A 6,930-nucleotide genomic window follows, 5' to 3' on the forward strand; every position below is an offset into this window, starting at 1 on the left:
TCCGAACTATTGTTACTTATAATAATGTGTTATTGTTTACTTATAATAATGTCCCATATTAGCTCCCGAAGTATTGCCGTGCAATTCTGTTGCACACGTGCAATAATTTTTTACACGGGCGCGCGCGCACACGCACGTATATATACGAAGACTCAAAATTTATTTTTTTTATCTACTAACTAATAATTTTATTTATCCTGTTATTAAAGTGTAAGGAAAAGCTATGAGTAAAAAGAAATTCTGGACGTTTTGAAGTCCCTGAATTCACAAATGCAAAATCTATGGGGTTATTCAATATCCATTGTTTGTGTATGTATTCGCTTCTACTCGAACATTTATTATTTTAAATCATGAAATTTGGTACTATTATATTAATAAGCGTGTATATTACATATATATGTTTGGGAATGTATGGATTTTTACCAAATTCGATCACGGAACGGATTATTTTCCGTTTTATTCTGACTATTATTTAATTAAAGTAAGTGACCTTCATGGGAAAGCTCTTAGTTGTAACGGTTAACAATTTACTAAACCAACCTCTCCTTCATATCTATTCTCACTACTAAAAACTATTCCTGGAAGATCCAGGAACAGAGGTCTAATACTGTTATGTTTTCATTCTTTTCACAGTTGTTAGGACTTGATGAGTCTTTTGATAATTAGAAAAATGTGTTAGGTAACCCGTTTGGGACCCGTAAATACTAAACTGAATCGGGTGCAATTTGATGAAAAGCTTACCGAGACGCTTTTAAAATGCCATTAACAGTAGAAAGAAAATATAAAACAACTTTCCTTAAATGGACTAAATGTTCAGAATTTAACATTTTTCGACATTTTATAAGGTAAATTTTAAAGGGAGATGGGGAATCGATATGTATAGGAAGACGCCTCTTAGGATCACGTGGAAGGGGTAAAATTATTACGTTATCACGAGGAGTAAGTTCAATTTTAACGCTCTACCAAAATGCCGGGAAATGCCAGGAATATAAATGTCAACATTTTTTTTTACATGATATTTCAATATTTGATAGTCTTTTTAAATTGGACAAGAGAGCGGGGGAATTCAATCGGAATACATGTCTACTTTGAGTCATACTTTGCAAGAGGAGACGGGAGTTTCGCAACCACGTCGTTAGAGTTTTGAAAATAATTTTATTATTAAAACATTTATTTTCATTTTTTTATCGTGAACAGAATTTTATTATATTTTAATACATTGTATTGAACACATTACTGACCTTTGGACGACTGGAGTGACATATTTCAAGGCCGTAACACATTATTTCTTATTTTATTAGGATATAAAAGATAAATAATATATTATTATTGTAATTAAAGTTTCATTATTATTATGACAACAAAAAAAACTTTATATATTCAGTTTTTCATGTTTAAATATTTGTTTTTAGTCACCGTACAGATAAAATAACTAAACAATTGGTTAGATTTATTATTTATCAAACAATTTATCATAATACATTTTTATTAAATCTATCTAATTTGTTTTTTTCTTTTTAGATCATTAAATATTTGATTAAAACATCAATGACTAACGATTAAGTTATCTGTCCAGTGGAAAATACCTAAAAAAAGGTAAACTTCAAACAATAAAATCCCGTTTTTGTTAAACGAAAAATATTTCTATTAAAAATAAATATCTTTAGAAATAATGTCAATACATAAAATTTAGTCGCACAATAAAATAATATATATAGGTCAGTAAGAGGGTAATCAATTTTTTCACTCGTCCTTAAATTAAATCAGACAATCATAATGGAAAAGAATTAAAACCTGGATTTCTTTTTGATAGCGTAATCATCTCGAAATTTTTCACATTTAATAGAATAAATTAATTCCACAACGACAACAGATATAAATCTGTTTTTAGCGTCGCTATCATTGACTCCCATAAATACTCAGATTACAACAAAATTGTTACATGTTACAATTCTTTTTTTTATATACGAGGTCTGTAAATAAAGTAATGAGACTCGTTTGTTTTTGGCAGCCAAAGTGGCAACACTGTAGAGTTACTAGTAAACATATGGTTATATGAACAGCTGATTTATATTACGTATTAATATTTTTAGTCTATTGTTGCCACATAAGACGTGAACAGACTTTTCGTGTACCTAGTTTTTGTTGTGCGTTACAAAAATGAGCGATACTAATTATGAACGACATTGTGCAATCAAGTTTTGTGTTAAACTCTGTGAGAATGCTACTAAACCTTTTTCAAAATTGAAAAGGGCGAATGGAGGTGACACTGTCACGAGTCCAGGTTTTTAGATGGTTTAAAGCATTTTCAGATGGTCGGGAATCACGCTTGTTGTAGACGATTCACGCTCTACAAGATTGTTAAAGTCAAAAAGTGAAGACAACATTAAGCGAATCAGAGACTTGATACGGAAAGAACGGCGATTAACTGTCAGAATGATTGCAAAAAAATGGAATTTTAACCGTACCGGGGTCCATCAAATTTTGACAAACGAAAAAATTTGTGCAAAATTGGTACCAAAAAGCCTCACTGTTGAACAGAAAAACAACAGGGTGGAAGTGTGCCGCGACTTCTAGGGCGAATTGAAACTGATCCTGATTTTCTAAAAAATGTTATTACTGGTGATGAATCTTGGATATTCGAGTACGACCCACAAACAAAACGTCAGAGCAAGGGAGTGGCACATCTCAAACTCACTACTTCCCAAAAAAGCAAAAATGAGCAATCCGAAATCAAAACCATGCTAATTCGTTTTTTCGATAGTAATGGCATTGTCCATAAGGAATTTTTGTCTACAGGACAAACTGTAAATCAATATGTTTACCGAGATTCTTGAAAGACTGCGGAAAAGAGTTGTCTGCGTAAGACCAGCCATCAAAGACAACTGAATGCTGCATCATGACAATGCACTCTCAATGAATGAGTTTTTGGCAAAGAAAAACATTTCTGTAGTTTCTCAACCACCTTATTAATCTGACATGAGTCCCTCCGACGTTTTCCTGTTCCCGACTTTAAACAAAACCTCGAAGGACACCACTTTGGAACAGTGGGAAAACCGTTTGAAGCGTTCCATGGCTTCCCAAGGGAACTATTTCGAAGGTGACAGAGTTCATGTATAATTGGATTGTAAATAAAATTTTTTTGTTGAACTTTATATACAGACTGAGTATACCTTAATTTATGAACAAAAAAATATATATATATATAAATATATCCTTAAGCTTAACTATTAACGTATTCTTTCAACATTATAATTTGTATCACATAATTATTTATATAAAATATTTAACCACAGTCGAAATCATGTACGGTTGTTTAATTGAAATAAAAAAAGATTGTAAACTAAAAAAAAATGCACAGAACAAGAAACCTTTCATGATATTATTTGTTTATACAAAAATATTTCTGTTTTGGTTAAATAACTGAAAAAATTTCTATTAAAGATATAACTTTTTATACGGCTATCTGTCTTTAGATAATTTACCATAAATTGCAGTTTGTCATAATCTCCACACTCTCTCAATTAATGGTACACTGTCATCCGATTACGAAGTTATATGGATAGATTTATGCCCAAAACCTTTCTAAATGCTCAATAAATTTACGGGTAAAAAAAACATTCAGATTGAACCGGCTGTTTCTGAGATATAGGAGAAAATCGGCACGAAAAAATCTGGAGTAACCTGATAGAAAACAGATTATAAAGATTCTATGTTGCGAATACAGTAGCAATATAATTAGCATAAGTAGGTTACCGTATACATTTTTATACCCAGTTTGTTACCCTAAGGTTAACTTCCAGGATATATTTTAATAAATTAAAATCACGATAATGACTTCAATCATGACTGTAGAATATAATAATTATTATTATAACGACAATATATTAATAAATATATACATAATAAATGGAATTCAATATATTTATTTGTTTCGGCAATTAATATCATTTTATCATGCTTATTAAGTATTTTAATGCCCGGAAGGAATAAATAATACGACCGTACATGAGTTACAACTCTCAAAAAGGGGTTAATTTCTCTTCCTAACTCTAACATAATTCCTGTCGATCGATTAAACGAAGGATTACTATTGCATCTTATCTGGGATGACCACTGCCTTCGGCTTTCCCTTCACTTTCTCTATTTACAACAACCAGGTACAAGTAATACGTAAGTAATACTAGGTGGACAGAATATTTATTGTACGTTGTATAAATGTATGTGTGAAAATATCTTTAATTTTAACTCGTGAAAAGAAGTGAAATTTTTTCATAAAGTGACTTTTAAATGAACTAACTCTGTCGTCATTATATTTCACAGTCGAGAACCGTTTAGAAATTATAAAGTAGTCATATAAGGGTGAAAAGAGGGTATGAACAATGAAATACAATTTTTTACAAAGGCGGGCACTGGATATTATTCTCCTTGTTCGTACTGCGGTACGAACAAGGAGAATAATGTATCGTAATATAATGACGAGTTTGTAGAAGTCGGTTTTTAAAATTTAAACATTAATTTTAAACAGATTTACTCCTCACAGATGAAAAATCATATAAAAAAATCATATAAAAAATCATATAAAAATATCATATAAAAAAATATAAAAATTCCAATCAAGAAAATCAACCGGCCTCCATGGTGCGAAGGGTAGCGTCTCGGTCTTACACCCGAAGGTCCCACGTTCGAATCCCGGTCAGGCATGGCATTTTCACACGCTACAAATCATTCAACTTATCCTCTGAAGCAATACCTATCGGTGGTCCCAGAGGTTAAAAAAAAAAGTTTTGTCGACGAGTAAAAAAAAGGATTTACTCCTTGAGATAAATTGTATCGTATACCTACCTTCTTTCCAAGAAGATTACAAAGAATTTTTATACATTTTTTTTATGAATTGTATTTTTTGGTAATCCTTTTATCTTTTTTGGAACGTTAAGCGGCTGGAGCAAACCGTTTAAGTAATTACACAAATTGTTCGTAAAATCATAAGCTATCTAGTCTATGTCAGTTACTAAGAGGAAAAGCTAAGTCAAAAAAAAAAACAGGCAGCTCAGTGAACTTGCTTACGTGAATATCACAACACTACTGTTTATGATTAAGCTATGCGGTACATCTACACAGTATATCTGAGAAGTTCCCGAAATAAATGAAATAAAAATACAAATTTAAAGGCAAAGAAATTTACTAACATCAGCCCTCTACATAGAACCCTTCTCTAGTTATACACTTGTTCCAACGCCGGGAGCCCATCAAAAGCTCTGGAGAAATCAATTTATGGGATCGCCTTCAACTGCGCGGCGCAAGCCCTTTGGATGGTCGGAATGTCGACCAAAAAGCGGCCTTTCATCTTCAACTTGAGTTTCGGGAACAAAAGATAGTCTGCTGAAGCCAAGTCGGGTGAATAGAACAGGTGGGATAAGACGGTAATTTGCTTTGCGGCGTAATAACGTGTTAAAATTGTTGCCATTTGTGCCAGGGCATTGTCGTGCAAGAGAATCCAACGCCTGGATTTCGGTACTCGGACCGGATTCGACGAATGGGACGCATCATGCATTTCATTATTTCCAATTATAATTTAAAATTCACGGTTTGACGAGTTGGGACAGTTTGACCAGTTGCGCGCGCACTTTCGGAACGTTTTTTCGTGAACAGCTGTTGCCGGCCTCCTGCTTCGTTAGTGATCATCCAACGACTCTCTACCGTCTTTAAACCGCTTCTACCACGCATATGGTGTAGTAGGAGATGCGGCTTCATCACCGAATGCTTGCTGTTTCACAGAATAAGTTTCAACGAAAGATTTTTGAAGTCGAACACAAAATTTCATCTCGCTTCTCTGGCTCGCAGAAGGTCACATAGACACAACGTATGCGGCCGAATATAAATCGAGATTGGAGTGACGAAACGTGATGAAATTTTGAACACACACACTCGTCAGACATCGTACTACATAGTTCCTTGGTTGTCCGAGAGATGGCGCTACTTGTATCGATTACAGAAATTTAATCCGGGAACTTTTCAGACATACTCTGTATACGTGTAGTAACACAGAAGATCGGTATTTAATTTACACGCATAATAAACTACTGCCGAGACGCAATGAATCATAAGAGTGAAAACATAACTTTAAAAAAAAAAATTTACGATAGATCGAAATAAGACATTTAAAATTGTTTTTATTAATTAGAAGTAAGAGTAATTGTTTTGATGCGCCGCATATAGGTAATCAGGTGGTGGTACATATCTAATCTCATAATGCATTAATCACTGTAAAATAACTTCTATAGATCTTTTATTTTTTGTAATTTTTTAATTTAATTATTTATTACGTATTATTTATTGTTAATTTTAGAACACAAAACATTAATTATATTAGTTGTAATCTGATTTTTTTTTAATGTTCTAATGCTTTTTCAATCGTTCTAATTTGCACAAAATGTGTATTGTTATTATAAAATCATAGTAAATTACAATTTATTCTTCATGAATTAAACTAAATAAAATTAACGCGTCAATATAACAAACGATTTAATATAACAAATGAAGATTTCATTTACCGAAATAATTTTGGTAGTCCGAATACTAACGTTTAAAACGTAATCTAATTACACGCGTGTTATAAAATGGACTGTACCATTTTGTAAGACAATTTCTCTCTAGCGAAACTAAACAGTATACTACTATATTGCGACTCGACTGAATAAACACTTAACTTAACCGAATTATACATCAATATTATATCAGTATGAGAGAAGATGTTTTACGTAAAACAAGACGTAAAAAAATTGATTGGATTAGCGATTTAAAAAATAAATAAATAATGCGCTAAACAATTTTCAAGATAACGGTTTGACAGAAGTAGTTTAGATAATTCTTCAATGGTTCCAATATAAAGACTTTATTTTACTGAAATTTGTAGAAGTAAAACTGTTC

The sequence above is a fragment of the Lycorma delicatula genome, chromosome 3 (assembly GCF_047948215.1).
Source record: "Lycorma delicatula isolate Av1 chromosome 3, ASM4794821v1, whole genome shotgun sequence".
Lineage (NCBI taxonomy): Eukaryota > Metazoa > Arthropoda > Insecta > Hemiptera > Fulgoridae > Lycorma > Lycorma delicatula.